This window comes from Limulus polyphemus, unplaced genomic scaffold (genome assembly GCF_000517525.1).
Source record: "Limulus polyphemus unplaced genomic scaffold, Limulus_polyphemus-2.1.2 Scaffold5999, whole genome shotgun sequence".
NCBI classification, from domain to species: domain Eukaryota; kingdom Metazoa; phylum Arthropoda; class Merostomata; order Xiphosura; family Limulidae; genus Limulus; species Limulus polyphemus.
The window spans coordinates 17166-26468 of record NW_013671609.1 but is presented as its reverse complement, the minus strand read 5'-3'; the positions used below and the strand labels follow the sequence as shown (position 1 = coordinate 26468).

The window sequence follows — 9303 nt, the reverse complement described above, 5'->3', positions numbered from 1 at the left end:
AATTTAGCAGTGTAAAACTAGAGGGAAGGCAGCTAGTCATAACCACCCACCGCCAACTCTTGGGCTACTCTTTTGCCAACGAATGGTGGGATGGACCGTCAAATTATAACGCTCCACGGCTGAAAGGGCGAGCATATTTGGTGAGACGTGGATTCAAACCCGCGACCCGCAGATTGCGAGTCGAGCTCCCTAGTCACCTGGCCATGCCGGGCCCTATTACATAACAGAGAACAGGTTGTTTCTTAAGTTGTGGTCATCGACAGCCATATGGCTGATGAACAGAGGACAGAAAGTATCTCTATGATTGGTCCAAGCATTGCTTACAGACACAAGTTTTATTGCTTCTTGTAAATATATACTCTGTTGGTAAAAACAATATGAACCCAATGAGGTTGAAGTTCCTTTATTTATATTTTATTCTTTTACCCAAACACGTAAGAATTCCATTGTTTATGTTATGAAATATATAAGACTTATTTATAATTTTTGTCACGGTCTGTAAGTGAATTGTATATTTTCGTGATTTTCCATATAAGGACGAGATCAGTGAGCATCGTAGATCCAATCACATTGATGAGTGTCCTATATGTTTTGTATATGTGAATTTTTATTACCTGATCCATCCATCTTAAGAAACAGAATGCTGTAAATGTGCATTTACAGTTTTGTATCGTCATGTAATGTAAAAGAATAGATAAATCCGTTTTTGCTGACCTTCAAGTTCAGTAACATACAAGCACTGGTTGTGTAACCTTTGGCCAAGTGACGATAATAAACACTCTCTACTGCCACATGACCCTTTCTATTTTCTAAAGATCAGTGTTTATTGAACTTTTAGTTAGTCAGTTTTGATTAACCAGTGAAGATGTTTATTAACCCTATCGTTACGGGTCAAAGGCCATGTCATCGCGTTTGTTGACTCGCATTCAAAATTTTATTGAATTACTATTTTATGAATTTATGTCTATAAGTTTGGTATCAAATTGTAGATTATATTTCAAATATTTGTATTATACATTAGTTAATTTTTTTAATTCAAAAGTAAATATTAAAAGAATACACCTAAATATAGATTTTTGTGTATCATGTAGTATGTTGGATGCAGCATTGGTTCAAATTATATGTTTGTGATGTCCAAATACAAAATCTAAAGTTTATTATGAATTAAGAACTCAAATTACTGATATCAACAAGCTAGAATATAAAATAAGAACCTCCTATCTTGTTTATTTGCTTTTTATACCTATCATCCCTCTGCTCCTTCTAAGCCTGTACCCAGTTCCTAAAACCTATTTCCTTTCCTGGTTTTAAGGGATAAAAGAGGGGTAGCGAAAGGGTCAAAACCTCTATTGTCTAGCACCACGCAGAAAGTCAATTTAGAAAAGGATTTCAAATGCATGATATGTTTTGTAAAGTTCATAAATGAAGAAACGTTCTGTGGTCATATTTCTTACCTCTCAGTGGTCCAGTAGCAAGTCTGAGGGCTCACACTGCTAAAACCTGAGTTTCTATACTCGTGGTGGGCACAGCACAGATAACCCATCGTTTAGCTTTGCACTTAACAACAAACACATATAGGCAATCTTTAAAATTTGTTTTACTCTGTTATTACAGTTTTAAATTAAAGGAAATAATTTTTGAATCTATATAAATATAATAGTACTGTCTGTTGTTTGTCCATGTAACTACTTCGCAGGGTGTGGATGAATCTTCATCAAAATTGGTATGGTACCTGATGATGACAAAACCTTGTCGAAACGTTGTACATTTGCTGTTATGTTAAACTTATATTAAAGTTTTTCTTCATTACCCATTCAAGCCGTCTCCAGCCATTATTAGTCTCAAAGTGGGTTCCTCGTCACCGAATTGGTATGCTATGTTTTCAGTTTTGCGTTTTGTGGTTTTTATAGGCGTTTTCGCATTTTTTACCACTACTTCGTCCCCTGTTGACGAATCTTCACCAAATTTGGCTTGACGGTTAGTTGGGTCCATGAGGAGATGCATACAAACTTTCAATTTTTGCGGATTTTATGGGCGTTTTTTACCAATACTTCGCCCCCTGCTGATGGATATTTACCAAATTTGGCATGATGATTTGTTGAGTCTGTGCGGAGATACATGCAAATTTGCGGTTTCACATTTTGTGTTTTGCAGTTTTTATGGACGTTTTTTCGTTTTTACAATTACATATAAGGAAAACAAATTTTCATGTCCTAACATAACTTTTTATTAATCATGAATCTTCACAAATTCCGTCCAGGGAACGGGTACTCCAGCTAGTTCAAAATATTTTGGTAATAAATTAATCTTAAATATCCAAGTAGTGTTTTAGTAGTAGTGAACAACCTCAGTCAATGACTCATAAAAAATGTTAATTAATATTGAAAGTTTTAAATATACAGAGTTTCAGAAAAATCAATTTAATTACATATAATATTATTTTTTAATATTGTGTGGTTATAAAAACAATTAAGAAAAATAGGGCAAGTAGTATCGCAGTTCTCGTACACCCAGTTCAGAACTAGTCTGTGCCACGTGTTAGTGCAATTGAGTGGTTTCACGATTGTTTTGTATCCATTTTGCTACATGTTTGGAAGAGTTAATGATTTCGAAGTGTATTTTGTAAGCTTTGTTTTATTATTTACTACGTTTTATTTATAACCTAAAATTATAAACTTTAATACTAGTAAGCTTATATTTTTATTACTAAGATCGACTTGTGTTTAATGTTTTTCGTATTTCACTGTTTCTTTGTTTAGGGGTAACTCGTTACGCCATTAATGTTAGGCCTAAACTTTATTTTATGATTTAGTTAAGTGTAGATCCCTACTTAAGCTAAGTCAATGAACTTGAACTTACTAGTAGCCTACATACCACTTTACTAGTACAATACTACTAGTATTACCACAATACCAATAATATGCCGAAATACCGAAGAAACAACATTTTACTTTTAACTTAGCAGCCACCGTTGACGTTGTACCACCTGGCTTGGTAAGTAATTACTTTAAAAGATACAAAGCTTTATTTAAAATGATGTTTTAGATGTATTTGTTTTATTTGAAAAAGCTGCTTTTCTACTGGATAAATGTTGTATGTGCTTAGTGGGGGTTGTATCTTACTCTAGGCATATATTTGCCCATTACTGTGCATTAACAAAGCCAACATACAACATAATTAAAAATTGGGAATTTTAAATCTGCAAATAGGGATTACAAAAGTAAGCAAACAAGGCTAGAGATTTACTGTTGACAGTTTGCTCGAGCTACAAATATCTATTATGATTCCATTATAAAATTATTGCAAGTGGTATCTACAGCAGTGTGGGATCACACAGAATTTTTGAAAAAACCTGAAAGGGTACTTTTAATTTGATCTCCTTAATTTTGTCGTGCTGGAAAAGTTTCTAAGTCCGTCACTTCCAGCCATAAAATTCTGTGTTTTCCTAGCATGCTCGTTAGTTGAAAGCTACAATTCTTGCATTAATTGGAAACTGCCACATTAAAGGTTCCCGATTTTGGTGTTGCATCTCGTTACTCAAGTTTTCTGTCTTTTCACGAGTCTCTGCAACTATTGTTTAGCAAATTTTGAACGGTGGACAGTTACCGTAGTAATTTCCCTACTCATATGAGGGTGGTAATTCTTTCTACTGTTTCTTTTAATTATCTGAAATCATAAGTTTATATTCAATGTTTATTACCACTGTGTATAGTACTATTTCATATAGCTATTGCTATTTTTAAATAGTTGATGTTAAGATAGTGCTTTTAAGTGTTGTGAATAATTGGTGACTGTTGTACTGTGTGTCACTGTTGTACATTTTAGTTGCATTATTTGCATCACCTTATTCTAGCAAACAGTGGTGCACAGGAGGCTGTTGAATAACGTATGTCATGTATACCTAACAAAGTAAGCATATTACTGCATCTTTTTATGTTGAATTAGACTGTATTGTATTATTTTAGGCCAGGCTTTAAAATTTTTTTTTTTACTGTAACCCTAAACTAATTTTAAAATGTAGTTGGCTAAAAAAAGTTTGGAAATACCACTAGTTCTGTTATTACCTAAAACATAACATGTTAAACCATGATTACAATTACTGTCAACATTTATTCTATGAAGAGAATTACAGAAATTTCATTTTCTTTAGTAACACACACTTTCTGGTCATATCGACCTCAATTGGTGAAGTTGGATTGACGGTTGCCTTCAATTTTATGGTTTGTTCTTCCGTTTCATCTCATTCGCCAAGTAAATCTTCAAGTACTTCCCTCCATGTGAATGTATCAAATTGAATTCATTTGTTTTTATCCTATTCGTAAGTCTGTGAGAATATTTTTCAAAAATGATACACTGAACAGACCTGCAATTGCCATCTTGTTGATGTTTGCTTATAAATAGTAAATTCTCCCCTGCTAGGTCATGTATTTATTGCTTAGCATTAAAGGTCGTGGGGATGAGATAAACCATGCATTGGCCAATCAGCATTGAGATGGTGATTTGTAATTGAGTGATGCCCTCCCACGTTGTTGTGGACTACACAAATTTTCAAAAAATATTCTAACTATAATATGGCTATTTAAAAAAAAAAGTAATTATAATAAAAATTTAAAGTCAAGAAATTTTGTTAGGTGGGTCAGTATATCAGCAGAAATTGGTGAAAATAATTTCACAGGTCATAATCTCAAAAAAAAAAATCTCTCAGTTGGCCCCAATTTCAGATGGTGGGTTGGGTTACAGCAAACATAAGAAACATTATTGATTTGTTACTGCTCAACTTTTGTTACATTACACTGTGACATTTATGGAAGCCAGTCATTAAGTCTGATGATACAAACTTTGTCTTCAAGAGGGTCCTTTGAGATCAACTTTACATTTTCTTTGTTGTAGTTACGTAGCAGTACACATGTTTATTCTTTGTTGCAGTTACGTAGCAGTACACATGTTTATTCTTTGTTGTAGTTACGTACCAGTACATGTGTTTATTCTTTGTTGTAGTTACGTACCAGTACACATGTTTATTCTTTGTTGCAGTTACGTACCAGTACACGTGTTTATCCTTTGTTGTAGTTACGTACCAGTACACGTGTTTATTCTTTGTTGTAGTTACGTACCAGTACACGTGTTTATCCGTTGTTGTAGTTACTCACCAGTACACGTGTTTATTCTTTGTTGTAGTTACTCACCAGCACACGTGTTTATCCTTTGTTGTAGTTACGTACCAGCACACGTGTTTATCCTTTGTTGTAGTTACGTACCAGTACACGTGTTTATTCTTTGTTGTAGTTACTCACCAGTACACGTGTTTATTCTTTGTTGTAGTTACTCACCAGCACACGTGTTTATCCGTTGTTGTAGTTACTCACCAGCACACGTGTTTATCCGTTGTTGTAGTTACTCACCAGTACACGTGTTTATTCTTTGTTGTAGTTACGTACCAGCACACGTGTTTATTCTTTGTTGTAGTTACGCACCAGTACACGTGTTTATCCTTTGTTGTAGTTACGCACCAGTACACGTGTTTATTCTTTGTTGTAGTTACGCACCAGTACACGTGTTTATCCTTTGTTGCAGTTACGCACCAGTACACGTGTTTATTCTTTGTTATTTATTTTGAACAAATTCAGTCGATTACAAAGGTACTTACATTGTAGCATGTGATCCACCCAGATACTATCCTCATCACCATTTATTATAAATAACGTTTTAAAACTAATAAAGTACCAAATACCATCACATAAAGGTTTTGGGGCAAATATAATCGGAATGAAATAAATTCTAACAATTAGATCTAGCACAATTATAACCTAAATTTATAGTACTCTTTTGGAACACACAACTTGTTAAATTATTATTATTTGCTGAATAAAAACGAGGAGAGATATTTAGCAAGAAATTGTTTTAGTGAATAATTAAAACAGTGATGATGATGTTAGTATCTTTGTAGACTGCTCGGTATAGTAGCACCCAAATAATGCTGGAAATAATGTCTACATTATTTTCTCAACCTACGAGTCCCTAATTTGACTCCATGTCTGTAGTATTTCTCAGTTTTAGTGCTATGATTTTCTAAATGTTGCGTACTAATTTATTCAGAGTGAACGGAATCCATAATGATTAGAGATTATTACTGATTTTATTGGTGGAGACAATCGGTATTCGTACTATGACCTGTGATTCTACCTTAGCTTGATGGATATTTTTAGTTTAGTGAAAAAGTGAACTAATTATAAGTCTTTTATTTAATACCAGGGTTTGTCAACTATAACAATGACACTGATTGCTGTGTTTGTAGTATTGAGACATCGAGTGTCTTGTTGGACAGTTGTTTGATAACAATATGGTAAGTGTATGTTTTATGTTTAATATTTACTTTCCAGATTGTTAGACCAATAAAATACATAGTGTTATTAGAGTTTTTGTCTGTGTGGTGTATCTTTAACCTTTTCCAAGCTGGTGTTATGTCTTCTTTTAGATAGCTTAGGACGACATCAAAATCTGTAATCTTCCACCTCCCTTCATATCTTTCTACATTATATAAACAGTAAATGAAATATTTAGTTTAAGAATGTTGTTTTGATATAAATTTTATCAATATTTCTTTTCGATAAATAACTAAATTTGTAATGTTTTTAAGTAATTAATTTTTCTGTCACTTTACAAATTCTCTCACCTATAATTTTAAAATAATGAAATCCTGTTGTGGATTTTCTTTGTAGGGGGGGGGGTCATCTTTTTAAAACAGCTGTAAATATTTGATGAAGGGGTATAGAGGTAACCTATAAATTAGATAAGATTATTGTGAATCTGTTTACATTAATTTTATCAATGTGTAATGTAACGTTTCTTTCAACAAAGTAGGCTAGTATTTTGTTCTGAATGTAATTCTGTAAAAGGTCTTAACATTAACACTTAATCACCCAAATTCAGAGAGTTAGTTACATAGAATTTTAAATGGAGTTTAACTATGATACCTACAAACTGTTGTAGATTATAAATGATAGTGGGGTTTGGGATATTGTGGGTTTTAGCACCTAAATCATAGTCATATTTGATTTCCATTGGAAATGTTTTTCCTTAAAAAATTCGGACTATTTTATATGTAGAATATATCCAAAGTTTTAAGTAACTAATACTGCAGACGTTTTCCTTTTTAAAGTTGCGATATATATAGATGAAATCAGTCTAATCAATACATCTGTATCAGAAGTATATATAGAAATATTCACCTCTATATAACAACAATCAATGAATGTAAAAGACAAAAAAATCACACCAGGTGTCAGGGAAGTACAAAGAGGATACTGTATTTTCATATCCCCTGTTAAAGACAGTATAAAGTCACATGTTACCAATTAATGCACGAGATAGTTTTTCAAACAAAGATTGAACAATTAATATCATATTTATATTATATACATATATTTATATAATTTATATACAAACATAAAATTCAGTTATTCTCATTCAGCAGGGTCAGATAGTACGAATACTTTAAACTCTCATAAACATATTTCAAGTTTAATAAAATATCATCATTCCCTGACACGTTGAACACAAACACACATTATAACAGTAGAAATGTATTTTTTATTGAGAGTTTCTTTATTATATAAAGTGATTATGATATATTTACTTATGTTAGTGGACTTCCTATGAATTTAGAGTTTGTTTATGTGAAACAGAACCTTTGTTAGATATGATGAGTTTTCGTATGGTGTTAGAATGTTCACCGAAACTTACTTTTATTCTGAGATTCTTGTTTTTATTTTTGACGAGAATGTATAATAAGGATTAATTAACTGTCTTGTTCATCAGCCGATGTTAGGACTTTAATAATGTATGAAAAAAATAAGTCGCACTCACAAAATATCTGACTTTGTTCGTGCCTTGATTTTGCATGTTTGAAAGTTAGAAGATTAAAAAAACAAGAAAAATTAACTTTGATGGTTTCAGTGACAAGTGTTCATTTAGACTTTAAAAAGTGATGTATCCTTTGATGTTTAGAAATGAAGGTCAGTTGTATGAGAACGTCGTGCAGATGTCTTCACATACAATGTCTGTTTACCAGTATGAGGTAATATATATATGATAAAGGACGTGTTTGAACATTCTGTTATAGCTGCTCGGGGACATGTGATGTTGAATGATATTATTTGTCTTACAAGTTGTAAATACTATTTCAACTTAATATTTTATAAATGTTTTCAAATATTTTATATAAAGTATATACTTATGATCTGATTTGGATGATATATTAGGATCTGAATTACATTATCTTCCAAAATTACTTGAATTAAGTAAGTCTGAATTTAGTTAAAGACTGAGAAATATCTCACATAAAAACCCTAACTTAAACATGCTTTGGTTGTTTTGCTCTGGTACTTTAATAAAGCGTAGTCATATTTGGTCAATTTTTGTTGGAGTTTTTCTAACAATTATTTTCTGCTGAGATAATTATAGAGATTGAAACACATTCTTAGAGTTACTGAAGTGGTAAATATAAGATTGAAATAATATAGAATACAGAAGGACCTAAGACTGTTCTAAGTCAATGAATTTTATGTTGGAGCTAGCCAGTCCATCTTACAGTACGTCAAACTGGAATCATGACTGTTGGTGGATAGATTTGATATTTGTATAAAGTCTTGATTGAGATATGGCAGTGACAATTTTAAACACCAGATTATGTCTGCTGAAAGACTTGTTGGAGAACTATCCTTAATTTTAATATTCATGTGTTATTTCTGTTTTTAGGAACACATCAGTGTTCTCTGGTTTAGACGTGAAATATTGTAAAAGATGATGAAGAAATTAGGTAAGTGAATTTGTGAAATTTTTTTTGAATCAAAGAAACTTCAGAAAAGTATTACTAATGTTTCAGTTAGAAACTTATTTTTCTCTATGATATTCTAAATGTTGCCTGTTAATTGATTTAGAATGAATGGGATCAATAATGATTAGAGATTATTACTGATTTGATTGGTGGAGACAATCGGTATTCGTACTATGACCAGTGATTCTACCTTAGCTTGATGGATATTTTTAGTTTAGTGAAAAAGTGAACTAATTATAAATCTTTTATTTAATACCAGGGTTTGTCAACTATAACAATGACACTGATTGCTGTGTTTGTAGTATTGAGACATCGAGTGTCTTATTGAACAGTTGTTTGATAACAGTATGGTAAGTGTATGTTTAATATTTACTTTCCAGATTGTTAGATTAATAAAATACATAGTGTTATTAGAGTTTTTGTCTGTGTGGTGTATCTTTAACCTTTTCCAAGCTGGTGTTATGTCT

At 32.1% G+C, this 9303-nt stretch overlaps 1 long non-coding RNA gene across 4 annotated transcripts in view; it reads left to right on the top strand.

Annotated features, from left to right (window-relative positions):
- The first annotated feature begins 2531 nt into the window (after nucleotides 1–2531).
- The window catches only part of LOC111089355, a 12316-nt gene continuing 5544 nt past the window's right edge, over nucleotides 2532–9303 (top strand). For 2 of the 4 annotated variants that reach the window (XR_002613628.1, XR_002613625.1), the window contains exons 1-4: nucleotides 2748–2994; nucleotides 6253–6343; nucleotides 8758–8818; nucleotides 9096–9186. This is a non-coding gene — a long non-coding RNA (uncharacterized LOC111089355). Of the gene's footprint in view, nucleotides 2623–2747; nucleotides 2995–3853; nucleotides 3910–6252; nucleotides 6344–8757; nucleotides 8819–9095; nucleotides 9187–9303 lie in introns of those variants that run through there. The other 2 variants (XR_002613626.1, XR_002613627.1) reach the window with 2 other exon arrangements.